The following is a 16,351-nucleotide window of genomic DNA, read 5'->3' as shown; positions in this document are numbered from 1 at the left end:
ATGTGTGTGTGTGGTGGGGGGGCAGTACTGGAATAGGAGGGGTGCAGGACAGGAATGAGGTATACTGGCAGAGCTGAGTGTCTATGTGTGTGTGTGGTGGGGGGGCAGTACTGGAATAGGAGGGGGTGCTGGTCAGGAATGAGGTACACTGGCAGAGCTGAGTGTCTATGTGTGTGTGTGGTGGGGGGGCAGTACTGGAATAGGAGGGGTGCAGGACAGGAATGAGGTATACTGGCAGAGCTGAATGTCTATGTGTGTGTGGTGGAGGGTAGTACTGGAATAGGAGGGGGTGTTTCAGAACAGGAATGAGGTACACTGGCAGAGCTGAGTGTCTATGTGTGTGTGGTGGGGACAGAGGGGCAGTACTGGAATAGGAGGGGGTGCTGCAGGTTAGGAATGAGGTACACTGGCAGAGCTGAGTGTCTATGTGTATGGTGGGGGTGGGGGGGGGCAGTACTGGAATAGGAGGGGGTGCTGCAGGTTAGGAATGAGGTACACTGGCAGAGCTGAGTGTCTATGTGTATGGTGGGGGTGGGCAGTACTGGAATAGGAGGGGGTGCTGCAGGTTAGGAATGAGGTACACTGGCAGAGCTGAGTGTCTATGTGTGTGTGTGGTGGGGGGGCAGTACTGGAATAGGAGGGGTGCAGGACAGGAATGAGGTATACTGGCATAGCTGAGTGTCTATGTGTGTGTGTGGTGGGGGGCAGTACTGGAATAGGAGGGGGTGCTGCAGAGCAGGAGTGAGATGCATTGATAAGAGTTCTGTGTGTGTGCGTGGGTGGGGGGTGGTACTGGAATAGGAGGGGTGCAGGACAGGAATGAGGTATACTGGCAGAGCTGAGTGTCTATGTGTGTGTGTGGTGGGGGGGCAGTACTGGAATAGGAGGGGGTGCTGCAGGTTAGGAATGAGGTATACTGGCAGAGCTGAGTGTCTATGTGTGTGTGTGGTGGGGGGGGCAGTACTGGAATAGGAGGGGGTGCTGCAGGTTAGGAATGAGGTATACTGGCAGAGCTGAGTGTCTATGTGTGTGTGTGGTGGAGGGTAGTACTGGAATAGGAGGGGGTGCTGCAGGTTAGGAATGAGGTACACTGGCAGAGCTGAGTGTCTATGTGTGTGTGTGGTGGGGACAGAGGGGCAGTACTGGAATAGGAGGGGTGCTGCAGGTTAGGAATGAGGTACACTGGCAGAGCTGAGTGTCTATGTGTGTGTGGTGGAGGGTAGTACTGGAATAGGAGGGGGTGCTGCAGGTTAGGAATGAGGTACACTGGCAGAGCTGAGTGTCTACGTGTGTGTGTGGTGGAGGGTAGTACTGGAATAGGAGGGGTGCAGGACAGGAATGAGGTATACTGGCAGAGCTGAATGTCTATGTGTGTGTGTGGTGGAGGGTAGTACTGGAATAGGAGGGGTGCAGGACAGGAATGAGGTACACTGGCAGAGCTGAGTGTCTACGTGTGTGTGTGGTGGAGGGGTAGTACTGGAATAGGAGGGGTGCAGGACAGGAATGAGGTACACTGGCAGAGCTGAATGTCTATGTGTGTGTGGTGGAGGGTAGTACTGGAATAGGAGGGGTGCAGGACAGGAATGAGGTACACTGGCAGAGCTGAGTGTCTACGTGTGTGTGTGGTGGAGGGTAGTACTGGAATAGGAGGGGTGCAGGACAGGAATGAGGTACACTGGCAGAGCTGAATGTCTATGTGTGTGTGTGGTGGGGACAGAGGGGCAGTACTGGAATAGGAGGGGGTGCTGCAGGTTAGGAATGAGGTACACTGGCAGAGCTGAGTGTCTATGTGTGTGTGTGGTGGGGACAGAGGGGCAGTACTGGAATAGAAGGGGTGCTGCAGGTTAGGAATGAGGTATACTGGCAGAGCTGAGTGTCTATGTGTGTGTGTGGTGGGGGGGCAGTACTGGAATAGGAGGGGTGCAGGACAGGAATGAGGTACACTGGCAGAGCTGAGTGTCTATGTGTATGGTGGGGGCGGGGGGGGGGGCAGTACTGGAATAGGAGGGGGTGCTGGTCAGGAATGAGGTATACTGGCATAGCTGAGTGTCTATGTGTGTGTGTGGTGGGGGGCAGTACTGGAATAGGAGGGGGTGCTGCAGAGCAGGAGTGAGATGCATTGATAAGAGTTCTGTGTGTGTGCGTGGGTGGGGGGTGGTACTGGAATAGCAGGTGCTGCAGGTCAGGAATGAGGTATACTGGCATTGCTGAGTGTCTATGTGTGTGTTTGTGGTGGGGGATACCGACGGGTACTGGAATAGGAGGGGTGCTGCAGGTCAGGAATGAGGTATACTGGCTAGGGATGTGAATCGTTTTTTGATGATTTAAAATATCGTCCGATATATTTTAAATCATCAAAAATCGTTAGGGCCACGATACAATACCAATTCCCCCGATTTATCGTCAAAAAATCGTAAATCGGGGGAAGGGGGAGGGCAGGAAAACCGGCACACTAAAACCCCCTAAAACCCACCCCGACCCTTAAAATTAAATTCCCCCACCCTCCCGAACCCCCCCCCAAGAGGTCGTTCAGCGAGGTCCGGAACCCTCGCGAGAGGTCCGGACCTCGCTGAACGACCTCCTGCAGTCGATCTCCTGCCGGTGCCATTTTCCGTACGGAAAACGATTCGCGGCAAGAAATCGCTCCTTGACCCCCGCTGGACCCCCAGGAACTTTTGGCCAGCTTGGGGGGACCTCCTGACCCCCACAAGACTTGCCAAAAGTCCAGTGGGGGTCCAGAACGACCTCTTGCTTCGAATCGTTTTCGTCTATGGCCGCCGCCATTTTGCGGCGGCCATTTTGAAAAATGGCGCCGACAGAAGACCTCACGATTTAGTGTGCCGGTTTTCGTGCTCTCCCCCTTCCCCCGATTTAGCCATGGACCGCCGCTACGGAGGACTCCCAGGTAATTTAATGCATTTGGGGGGGGGGTTCGGGAGGGTGGGGGGATTTAATTTAAAGGGTCGGGGTGGGTTTTAGGGGTTTTAGTGTGCCGCTGGACCACCAGGTAATTTAAGGCATTGGGGGGGGGGGGGGGTTTAATTTAAAGGGTCGGGGGTGGGTTTTAGGGGGTTTTAGTGTGCCGGCTCACGATTTTAACGATTATCACGATACTTTACACACACAAACGGCAACAATACGATTCCCTCCCCCTCCCAGCCGAAATCGATCGTTAAGACGATCGAGGACACGATTCACATCTCTAATACTGGCAGAGCTGAGTGTCTATGTGTGTGTGGTGGGGACAGAGGGGCAGTACTGGAATAGGAGGGGGTGCTGCAGAGCAGGAGTGAGGTGCATTGATAAGAGTTCTGTGTGTGCGCGCGTGGGGAAAGGGGGTGGTACTGGAATAGCAGGTGCTGCAGGGTAGACTTGAGGTGCCCTGTGAGGGAACAGTAGGGAATATGCCAGGGTAGGCCAGACATTATCAGTCAATACAGCACCAAAACCTGAGCCATGTCCCAATATTGTACTTTCCATAACCTATAACACGATGACTTATTTTTCTTCCTTTTTCAAAATTCTTTGTATTACTTTGACAACAGTTGTTAAATTATCATGCTAATAATCGGGCCGATATCAAGTGCACTCCAGCGGAGCGCACTGTTAGCCCGCGTTTGGCTGCGCACTTTCAATGCGCTATTTTTACCCCTTATACAGTAAGGGGTCGAAAACGCGCGTCCAACCCCCCCTGAAACTAATAGCGCCCGCAACATGCAAATGCACGTTGATGGGCCCATTAGTTATTCCTGCACGATTCAGAAAGTAAAATGTGCAGCCAAGCCACACATTTACTTTCAGAAATTAACGCCTGCCAAAGTCTGCCGTTAATTTCAGCCGGCACTGGAGAAGTGCACAGAAAAGCAGAAAAAAACTGCTTTTCTGTGCACCCTCCGACTTAATATCATGGTGATATTAAGTCTGAGGTCCCCAAAGTAAAAAAAAAAATAATTAAAAATGCCCACAGGTTGGAACACGGACGCTCAATTTACCCGACGTCTGTTTGCCGAACCCATGGCTGTCAGCGGGTTCAAGAACCGACACCGGTAAAATTGAGCGTCGACTGTCAAACCCACTGACAGCCGCTGCTGGTCAAAAAGGAGGCGCTAGGGCCGCTCTAGTGTCCCTAGCGCCTCCTTTTACCGCGGGCCCTCATTTACATAAATTATTTTACTGGGTCGCGCGCCCAGGAGAGTGGCCTGGGCGCTTGCCCGCTCTCCCGCGAACTTTGCTGTAGGTTGTGGGAGTAAAGATGGGCAGAGCTCTGTGTTGCTGTGTGAGTGCTGCTTGCAGTGCTCCCAGCTTAATCAGGGTGCGCTATCACTTGCAAGTGAAATTTGTTTATTGCCTGTATTTGAATTTTCTACCTTACGTCAAAAGAATGTGGCATTGGCGCCTTTCTGCACACTTAGAACATACAAAAGCAAGCCAAGATAAGCCAGGCTACAGGACATTTTTACATTTGTAAGTTTTTAGAACATTTAAACCAGATACCGTACCCTCATTTCTATTGTTTTTCATACTTAGGCCCTGATGTAAGAAGGTGGACATAGCTTCTCTCCCAGAATAACAAGAAGTTTAGGGCCGGATTTTAATACCTGCGCGCAGGGCGTACATTTGTGCGTGCAACCCGGCGCAGCCACGCGCATGCTATAAAATCCAGGGTCGGCACGCGCAAGGTGGGTGCACAATAGTGCACCTTGCGCGCGCAGAGCCCTTGGGGATCCCTGCTGGCTTTCCCCCTTCCCTCCTTAACCTACCCCCCAATCCTACCTAAACCCCCCCAAACCTTTATTTTATAAGTTGCACATGCCTCCAGGCAGGCGTAGGGTGCACGCGCCAGCCGATGGCCAGCCCGCAATCCCCAGCACAAGGGCATATTGGCCGCTGTGCCTGGAGGCTCTGGCCCCGCCCACAGCCCATCCATTTTTTTTTTCAAGCCCCAGGACTTACACACTTCCCAGGGCTTTATGCACGCCGCCAGGCCTTTTGAAAATAGGCCCAGCACGCGTAGGGCTTTGAAAATCTGCCCCAGAGTGCACACAGATCAATACACTTGCATGCAAATCTCATGTTAATCAAAACATTTAAGCCTACACCGCTCTCTGTATTGGTGCATAGCTAACTCATGTTTTTTTAATGCTGGAAATTTAACTCCTGGTAGAGGTGGAACAAAAGTTTTGGTGCTACAGTTAGTAAAAGGAGCGTTAGCACAAGAGTTGTGTGCATAAAACATGCATTAGGGACAACTTTTATGTGCACAAATAATGGTTTTTGTACACAATGCAATTAAAACTTGTTTTATGCATGCTAAGCAGGCTTTTACACATGATGTATTAGTATACAATTAGCTTAATGCGGCAGGAGTTAACCTTTAGTGTGGGAGTAAAGAAAACAGACACTGAAGTTCACATTTTATTACAGTGGGGCCGTAGTTGCATACAAGACTTTAATTGCTTAGCAGCAGGCAGCTGGGCTAGCCTGGTTGAGATTTTGGGTGCAGCATAGTGCACACAAGTGGACTCCATACAACAGAATCATCTTCACTCTACCCCTATTGTTAAACACCAGCACCTGCCTTCATGTTCATGCCATCTCTCCGACTTTTCTAATGTCTACTTCCTCCACGAATCCTTCATCCAAAGCCTTGGAGGGCGTGGAATCTTGCACGTGGATTGCTCCAGTGGGTAAATACACATGAAGCTCCAGTTTGGGTTTCCTACTGTAGGCCTCCAGCATGTGGTTGTCAGAGATGGGAGACGAGACACAGTTGACGCCATAAACTTGAAGACTTTGCTGGGAAGAGCTAAGTGCATGGCAGCGCAGTGCTAGCTCCTGCCCATCCCTAGGCACATAGAGAGGTGGTTTACAGGTAGGTTTCAGTGAACTGGAAAACTGTAGGTAAGGCTGCCAAGCACAACCCCACTCTTTTCTGATGAGGGAGCAGAGGGTCAGGCTGATCCTGTATTGTAGCATTGCTTTGCCCTGGCAAAGGGAGGCGTTTTGTCAAGGGTAGCGCTCTGTTTTTTACCAAATATTCCAGAGAACCAGGTTCTGTTTTCAAGAATGAGGTTTTTCCCCTTTGAAGACAAACATCACAATTACCTTTACCATTTCAGAACACAACTGAATTGAATTATGAAATCATGCAAGAAATTTAAATCCACTTTCAATAAAAAAATAAAAATAAACTGAGCTTTACGTTGTATGACTGTTTAGATAGCAGCTGTTACTTGCTGAGTAACCAATCTGTTACCTAATTTCAAAATAACATTAGTCCAAAAAAAAAAAAAAAAAGAGAGAGCATCTTGTGGTTTTTGTTACCCAAAAATACACATTTATTTAAAATTCTTATATACTACCACATTACCACAATTCTGAACAGCTCACAAATTAAAACATACTTAAAAATCTGCACTATAAAGCAAACTAAAAACAAATACAAAAAGATTAAAACCAAAACCAATATAAAAAGGCCTCAGCCTGAAGCTTTCTCTCCTCAAATATCAGAAAATGCAAGATTAAATAAGGTCTTCATTTTCTTAAAAGTCTTGAGACAAGTGGTCAATTGTAGAGGTTCTGGAAGTGACCTGCATAGCTTAAGGTGCTGCAACTGAAAAAGAGCTTTCCCGAGTCTCACGCAGAGGGGCAGCACAACAAGAAGGCGCCTTTCAGAAGACATAAGCAACCTGGAGGGATTGCGTATGGGCAACTTAGAGTTCACCTATGGTAAAGCCTCTGGTCATTTTCTGGACAAGACAGGCTACTGTTGGATTTATCTGTTAGCTTTTCACCCATCAAGAGGCAGCCTGAGTCATCTATTAGGCCAGGAATATGTTAATTATCTAGTCCTGGACAGGTCTGTGACATCCATGCTATGAAACTAGTAACCCTAGGGCACTCGCTTGTGTCCTCATAACTTACAGGTCGATCCAGTAAAGTTCAGTTGAAGATTTCTCGTCTGTAACGAGCTCGCTGCGCACAATTCGGACGCGTAAGGCAAACCAGCGATACAGACTCCAATTTTGCGCATCCGTAGCGCTTCTTAAAACAGACGCGTAACCCTTCCCGCACCCGGCATGTAAATGAACGAATTAGCTGTATAATGAAGGAATTAGCTATTCCCCTCCGATACCGTAACGCGCGCTCAGGTTCTCTCATTAGTAACGCACTGTTTTGCCGCGGCCGTAACGTGTTAGTTTACCGCCTCCCCCTAGTAGGAGTTAGGACTGTGAGTCTAGTAATAAATCCATCGACACCGCTTAAGATACTCAAAAACAATAAAACACAATTTAAAAAAAAAGTGATACAGAGATGATCGAGAAAATGTAATGATGTGGGACACATAAAACCTGTCAGAAGAAAAAATAAAAATTTTTAAATACCTGTCGGAGGGCCGCGTGGGTCCAGGCAGCCGGCTTGGGTCCAGGCGGCGGGAGCCGGGTGGTCGCGTGTTAAATCTAGGCCGCGGGCGGGTGGGCGCCTGTTCCGGGCAGCGGGGGGACACGCGTTAGTTCGAGATGGCCGGCGGGTGGTCGCGTGTTAAATCTAGGCCGGGTCCGCACAGGCGCGCATTCACTGCCGGTGGGGGCTGCCTCTCCCGGCAGTGAATGAATTCATTCATCCAGGCGGAGGAGCCGGTGGCGAAAGCAGCCGGCTCCTCCGCCTGGATGAATGAATTCATTCACTGCCGGTGGGGGCTGCCTCTCCCGGCAGCCCCCACCGGCAGTGAATGAATGCGCGCCTGTGCGACCCCTGCGATTGGGCGCTCAAGGCGTGACGTCACGGCATGTGACTGCCTTGAGCGCCGAATCGCAGGGGTCGCACAGGCGCACATTCATTTGAAATGACAGGTACCAGCGCACCCTGGTTACTGTATAGGCGCTGTATTAAGCGCCTATACAGTAAAATGGGTTACGCGGCCATAACCCTTCCCTACCGCTTTAAAGCTGCGGCATGCATTTGCATGCGATTAGAGGAGAGTATCGGGGAGTTAGTGAAGAGAACTGTGAGTGCGGGGAGGAAGGGTGCGCCTGACACTACCGCACTGTTTCTACCGCGGCCTTACTGGATCGACCTGTCAGTGGGCAGATGTGCAAAGCTCAGATTCATAAGAAGTCAACAGGAGCCATGAGGTGACTGTTTCTGCTATGGCTCCTGAACCTGGCGTGATATTTCATTTCACATATCCCACATCGAATGGCCTAGAGATGAAAGACTGTATAATATGCCTCTTTCCCTGAGCCACCCAGTCCCCACTCCTCAGGGCTGAATGAGCATGGAAGCTGAACTCACTCCTGGCAAAGTGCATTTTATCTTTTATTATACTTAAGAAAATTGTTTTAACAGTTGACATACGTAAAAACATAAGATATGCCATACTGAGCCAGAGCAAAGTCCTTCCAGCCCAGTATCCTGTTTCCAAGTCACAAGTACCTGGCAGGATCCCAAAAGATCGGTAGATTCCATGCTGCATAGCCCAGGGGAAAGTAGTAGATTTCTGCAAGTCCACCTTACTGGTTTATGGAATTTTCCTCCAGGAACCTGTCCAAACCTTTTTTAAACGCAGCTACACTAATAGCTTTCACCACATCCTCACCTCTTCAAGTTAAACAGCCCTAAGTTTTCAACATAAGGAAGACAATCCATCCCCTTTATCATTTTTGTTGCCTCTCTGCACTTTTTCTAGTCTCATTTTATCTTAGATTGGGGTGACCAGAACTGCACTCAATACTCAAGACAGAGGCACCATGGATCAATACAGAGGCATTAGGATATTCAGTTTTATATTCTATTCCTTTTCAGATCATTTCTAACATGCTATTTGCGTTGACTACCGCTGCACAAGACGTTGTTGTCCATATTAATTGCAAGATCCTTTTCTTAGGTGGTTACTTGTAATACAAAACCCAGCATTGTGTAGCTATAGTTTGGATTATTTTTCTCTATGTGCATCATGTTGCACTTGACCACATTGGATTTCATCTCACATTTAAATGTTCAGTTCCCCACTCTCATACTATCTTTCTGCAGTTCCTCACTCTGTTTGTTTTAACAACTTTGAATCATTTTGTGTCAACTGTAAATTTGATCACCACACTCATTGCTTCCTTTTCCAGATTATTTTATGAATACCTGAAATAGCACCAGTCCCAGAAGAAATCCTTACAGCACGCTATTTACCTTCCTCCATTGTAAAAACTATTTAGTCTCTCTTGAGGGTCAAATGCCTTCTGAAAATCCAGATGCACTATAAATAATCAAGCTGGTCATCCTTTATCCATGTTTATTAACACTTTAAAAAAAAAAATCTAAGTGTGTTAAGCAAGACTGCCCTTTGCTAAATCCATGTTGGCTCTTATGCATCAAGCCTACTCTAGCCACATTATCAGTAATTTTATTTTCAAAAATAGCTTCCATCATTTTACCCAGCACCAATTTCAGGCTCACTGGTCTATAGTTTCCCAGATCACACTGAAGCCCTTTTTAAAAATTGGCTTTAATTAGCTAGCTTCCAGTCCTCAGGTACTGTAGACTTATTATTAGTAATCAGTAACCTATTTAAGAACATTTCTAACCTAGTTAATAGGGGATGAATAGCATCTAGTCCTGATGATTTCTTGCTTTTAATTTGCTCTATTACATCTCAGTTTTCACAATGAATTAGAACTGAAACAAATCACAACCCAAGAACATTACTGGTGTGGGTGTCTCCCCAACTCTCTCCTCTATAAAGAACAAAGAATTAGTTACATTTTTCTGATCTGGCTCTGCCTTCCCTGTGTTCCCTTTTACTCTGACGGGTACATTTTCAAACCTACACGCAGGCGTACATGTGCACGTGCTGCCCCCAGTGCACACACATGTACGCCCGATTTTATAACGTGCACGCATGTTATAAAATCAGGGGTCGGCACGCGCAACGGGGTGCACACTAGTGCATCTTACGCACTCAGAAACCCACGGCCTTCCCCCGTTTCTAACCTTCCCCCCGTCTTACCTTTTGCGCCTGCCTCCGGGAAGGCGCAAGTTTCGCATGCTGGCAGCCTGCCAGCACACGATCCTCCGACACAGAGGCAAATGGAGGTCTCTAGCCCTGCCCCCGGACCACCCCTTTTGCAAAACCCCAGGACTTAGACGCTGCCCAGGGCTTTACGCGGATAGGGATTTTAAAATCCGGTTCTTAGTCATCAAGTGGTCCATCTGCCTTCCTCATAGGCTCCTTGCTTAAAATGTACTTGAAAAAGTTTTTTTGACACTATTACACTATATACATATATATATATTTAATTCTCTTGGCTTGCCTGATTGATGTTTTATAAGGAACCTGTCAGTGCTTTAATGCTCTTTTCTATTTTACTCATTTATTTATTTATAGTTTTTTAATACCGATTTTCCTGCATAAAATGCATATCAAACCGGTTTACAATGAAACAGAATAAGCAGGAAGTAAAATTCCTTAGTCTAAATACATTTAAACATCAATAATGAAATAATTTTAAACAAAGCAAAAAGCTAAATAACATTAATAAAAGTTAAATTATTAACATAAACATAAATACAATTATATTAGAAGAAGCACAAAGGTTAGCACGAAGGGGAGCACAAAGGGGAAAACCCCTTTGTCGCGCGACGCCTGGTATAATTTGAAGCTGTTTTCCATTTTATGAAAGACGTCTTTAGCTTTCTCTTTCACCTCACCATTTAATCACACGAGTAGTTGTATGGTCTTCCTTTAATGGTTTTTAATACGTATATTTTATCGGGGTTGCTAAGTTGGTATTTTTGAACATGTCCATATCTCATGCAAACTTTTAACCTTTATAGTCACTGATTTTCATTGTTATTGTATTTCCCTTGGTAATGCTCTTTAAATCCATAGATCTGCTAAAGGAGGGGAAGGCACCTCACACCATACAAGCTGCTCTTTTGAAGGACCCACCTAATACACTTCCCATTCCCCCTGCAGACCCTGGTCCTTCAAGTAGGTAGCAGAAGCACTCACCTGTCAGCTTCACAGCTCTTTTGCAGCTGGGGCTGTGTTTTGCCACAGGAATTGGTTTTAATTAGGGGCAACGGAGCCTTCGCTGAAGCAGCAGAGCTCCTGTGCAGATTCCAGATAGAAGAGGATTGCATCTTGTCCATCTCCAAAGCAAATAGGGATGATTTTTTTTTTTTTTTTTAAACCAAAGCCTTCATCATTCATAGTCTCAGAATTTTTCCTAGTCTGGTTTATGGCCCTACCAACTGCTGTCAGAAAGAAGTACACCACAAACTATAAACATCTCCTGGAGCCTGTATCCCTTTCTTTTTAGTTAGGGTAGAAGGTAATAAATAATTCATTTGAACTATATGAAATATTAATTAGCAATAAGCAAATTGGATCCCCATTACTACTAAAATATACAGATAAATGAACAGAAAGTTGCACAACTGAGGAATAAAAGTTTTTGTGCAACTATTAGTTTTGAAATTTATTTTAACATTTGTCTAAAATTGCAAAAAACTTAAACAGTATTGATAAAAAGCTTAATCAGAAATAGGTCTCATCTTCAAAAGACAATAGCTGCAGTGAGTCCTAAATGGAATCTTAGCCACTTTTTGAAAATAGCTCATTTGAGCACCTTGTCAAAGGCTACATCCACTGCAGGGCTAAATATACTCAAGCACTGGTCTCATCCTGATTCTTCATTACATAGCTATAATGAGAAATTACTATTTACTTGATAATTTCCTTTTCTCTAATGAAGACAGGTTAATTCACACCCAATGGGTTATGCGCCTCTACCAGCAGATGGAAATGAAGCAAAGGTAAAGCCTTTTTAAACCGAGTTACACTATTTTCAAATCCTCCAACAACAAATTCCAATTTGTATGCTGAGTGAAAAAAATACACTCTCTGATTTCCTTTAAAAGTGCTATCTATTAGCTTCATCAAGTGCCTGTAAGTCCAAGTACTATTGGAAAGGATAAAAAAAATTCCCAGTTTACCTGTTAAACATGTTAAAAAGGCTGGCTGTAGTGTTGCTCAGTTGAAAGAGCAAGAGAAGGGGGGAGGAGCAAAGAGATCCTCGAAAAAATAAAGGCAAAAGAACAGCATTCAAGAAGAAGTATAAAGCATCCCATAAAGAGGAACATAAGAAAGAATACCTAGTGAAACAAAGAGACAAAAAAATTCAGGAAAGCAAAACATCAAGCGAAAGAAAGGATTGACAAAGAGGTAAAGCGAGGTGACAAAACATTTTTCAGATATATCAGAGAAAGAAGAAAGGTCTGAAGTGGTATAGTGAAATTGAAAGGTGACAAGGAGCAATGTGCGGAGAGAGAAGAAGCAATGGCAGAAATATTAAACAAATACTTCAGTTCACTGTTCACTAAAGAAGACCCTGGAGAAGGACCAGTACTGGTAGACAAGATCATAGATGGGGACGGGGTAGATGAAACTCTGGATGAGGTACATCCCAGGATACTGAGGGAACTCAGATGTGCTGGCGGGTCTGCTGAAGGACCTTTTCAATAGTTCCCCGGAAACGGGCGTGGTGCCTCAGGATTGGAGAACAGAAGTGTTGGTCCCACTTCACAAGAGTGGGAGCAGAGAGGAGGCTGGAAACTCCAGGTAAGTTAGTCTTGCATCAGTGGTGGGAAAAATAAGGGAGACCCTGCTGAAGGAAATGATAGTGAATTATCTACAATCTGGTGGGTTGCAGGACCTGAGGCAGCATGGATTTACAGAGGGAAGGTCCTTTGACAAATCTGATTTTTTTTTTTTGATTGGATGACTAGAGAATAGGATTGAGGAAGAGCACTCAATGTGATCTATTTGAATTGCAGCTTGATGGTAAAGAGAACCTACTCTGAAGACAGAACCATGTTACATGGAGTGCCACACAGATCAGTCTTCGAACCGGTTCTGTTCAATATCTTTGTGAGTGACACTGCAGAAGGGATAGAAGGTAAAGTATGTCTATTTGCGGATGATACCAAGTTCTGCAACAGAGAAGCAGGCTAGGTGGAGTACTTGTTTCTGCATGCTTTGTCTCCCACATTCTCTCTTACCTTCATATGTTCAGAGTTTGAGGAGGATGTGCACATATACTATCACCATATGGTTCTGCCTCAGAATTGAACTATTTTGCCATGGAGCTGCTTTGATGTCAACCATTCTATTTCCATTATTATAGATGGTTCAAATCTCTTCACCAAACATAGAATTGTTTTTGAACTGGATTGCAAATCTGTATCCTTTAAATATAAGTGGAAGCTCTGGGTAAGTGATTACTTTTAGGCATTGTATGGCATTAGCATACAAACTTTGAAATGTTTGTATGCTAATGCCAGAAGTCTAAGAAGATGGGAGAATTAGAATGTATAGCATTGAATAATGACCTAGACTTAATTGACATCGCAGAGACATGGTGGAAAGAGGATAACCAATGGGACAGTGCTATAACGAGGTACAAATTATATCGCAATGACAGAGAGGAGCACACGGGAGGAGGTGTGGCGCTTTATGTCGGGGATGGCATAGAGTCCAACACGATAAACATTTTGCATGAGACTAAATACAAAATTGAATCTTTATGGGTAGAAATCCCTTGTGTGTCAGGGAAGACTATAGTGATAGGAGTATACTACCGTCCACCTGGTCAAGATGATGAGACGGACAGTGAAATGCTAAGAGAAATTAGGGAAGCTAACCAAATTGGTAGTGCGGTAATAATGGGAGACTTCAATTACCCCAATATTGACTGAGTAAATTTATTATCGGGACACGCTAGAGAGATAATGTTCCTGGATGTAATAAATGATAGCTTTATGGAGCAATTGGTTCAGGAACCACCGAGGGAGGGAGCAATTTTACACGTAATTCTCAGTTGAGCGCAGGACTTGGTGAGAGAGGTAACGGTGGTGGGGCCGCTTGGCAATAGTGATCATAATATGATCAAATTTGATTTAATGACTGGAAGAGGAACAGTGTGCAAATCCACAGCTCTCGTGCTAAACATTCAAAAGAGAAACTTTGATAAAATGAGAAAAATTGTTAGAAAAAAACTGAAAGCAGCAGCTACAAGAGTAAAAAATGTCCAATAGGTGTGGCCATCGTTAAAAATTACCATTCTAGAAGCACAGTCCAGACGTATTCCACACATTGGCATGGTCAAAAGGGGAGGTGAAAGAAGCTATTTTAGCCAAAAGATCTTCATTCAAAAATTGGAAAAAGGATCCAACAGAAGAAAATAGGATAAAGCATGAACGTTGGCAAGTTAAATGTAAGACATTGATAAGACAAGCTACGAGAGAATTTGAAAAGAAGTTGGCCGTAGAGGCAAAAACTCACAGTAAAAACTTTTTTAAATATAGCCGAAGCAGAAAGCCTGTGAGGGAGTCAGTTGGACCGTTAGATGATCAAGGGGTTAAAGGGGCACTTAGAGAAGATAAGGCCATTGCGGAAAGATTAAATTATTTCTTTGCTTCAGTGTTTACTGAAGAGGATGTTGGGGAGGTACCCGTACCGGAGAAGGTTTTCATGGGTAATGATTCAGATGGACTGAATCAAATCACAGTGAACCTAGAGGATGTGGTACAAACTGAAGAGTAGTAAATCACCTGGACCGGATGGTACACACTCCAGAGTTCTGAAGGAACTAAAAAAATGAAATTTCAGACCTACTAGTAAAAATTTGTAACCTATCATTAAAATCATCCATTGTACCTGAAGACTGGAGGATAGCAAATGTGACCCCAATATTTAAAAAGGGCTCCAGGGGCGATCCAGGAAACTACAGACCGGTTAGCCTTACTTCAGTGCCAGGAAAAATAGTGGAAAGTGTTCTAAACATCAAAATCACAGAACATATAGAAAGACATGGTTAAATGAAACAAAGTCAACATGGCTTTACCCAAGGCAAGTCTTGCCTCACAAATCTGCTTCACTTTTTTTTAAGGAGTTAATAAACATGTGGATAATGGTGAACCGGTAGATGTAGTATACTTGGATTTTCAGAAGGCATTTGACAAAGTCCCTCATGAGAGGCTTCTAGGAAAAGTAAAAAGTCTGGGGATAGGTGGCAATGTCCTTTCGTGGATTGCAAACTGGCTAAAAGAAAGGAAACAGAGAGTAGGATTAAATGGACAATTTTCTCAGTGGAAGGGAGTGAGCAGTGGAGTGCCTCAGGGATCTGTATTGGGACCCTTACTTTAATGTATTTATAAATTATCTGGAAAGAAATACGAGTGACAATCAAATTTGCAGATGACACAAAATTGTTCAGAGTAGTTAAATCACAAGCAGATTGTGATAATTTGCAGGAAGAGCTTGTGAGACTGGAAAATTGGGCTTCCAAATGGCAGATGAAATTTAATGTGGATAAGTGCAAGGTGATGCATATAGGGAAAAATAACCCATGGTATAGTTATACAATGTTGGGTTCCATATTAGGTACAACCCAAGAAAGATCTAGGAGTCATAACACATTGAAATCGTCGGTTCAGTGTGCTGCGGTAGTCAAAAAAGCAAACAGAATGTTGGGAATCATTAGAAAAGGAATGGTGAATAAAACAGAAAATATCATAATGCCTCTGTATCGCTCCATGGTGAGACCGCACCTTGAATACTGTGTACAATTCTGGTCGCCGCATCTCAAAAAAGATATAATTGCAATGGAGAAGGTACAGAGAAGGGCTACCAAAATGATAAGGGGAATGGAACAGCTCCCCCGAGGAAAGACTAAAGAGGTTAGAACTTTTCAGCTTGGAGAAGAGACAGCTGAGGGGGGGATATGATAGAGGTGTTTAAAATCATGAGAGGTCGAGAACGGGTAGATGTGAATCTGTTATTTACGCTTTCGGATAATAGAAAGACTAGGGGGTACTCCATGAAGTTAGCATGTGGCACATTTAAAACTAATCTGAGAAAGTTCTTTTTCACTCAATGCACAATTATACTCTAGAATTTATTGCCAGAGGACGTGGTTAGTGCAGTTAGTATAGCTGCTATTAAGTTCACTTAGAGAATAGCCATTAACAATGGTAACATGGAAGACTTAGTTTTTGGGTACTTGCCAGGTTCTTATGGCCTGGATTGGCCACTGTTGGAGAAAGGATGCTGGGCTTGATGGACCCTTAGTCTGACCCAGTATGTCATGTTCTTATGGACATACAAAGTCATTATCCATGCCCAGCCATTTCAGACAAAGGGAATACAAGTGTAGTATACAGATTGTACAAACCACATTTTTTCTGTAGTAATCCTGAGAAACAGTAACAGCCTAGTATAACCAAAGAGATGTAAGAAAAAGCAGAGTCAGGGAGCATTATCCAATGCCACTCTCTTGGGAAGCAGGTTATTGTG

This window comes from Rhinatrema bivittatum, chromosome 11, assembly GCF_901001135.1.
Source record: "Rhinatrema bivittatum chromosome 11, aRhiBiv1.1, whole genome shotgun sequence".
NCBI classification, from domain to species: domain Eukaryota; kingdom Metazoa; phylum Chordata; class Amphibia; order Gymnophiona; family Rhinatrematidae; genus Rhinatrema; species Rhinatrema bivittatum.
Note: the sequence above shows the minus strand (reverse complement) of the source record.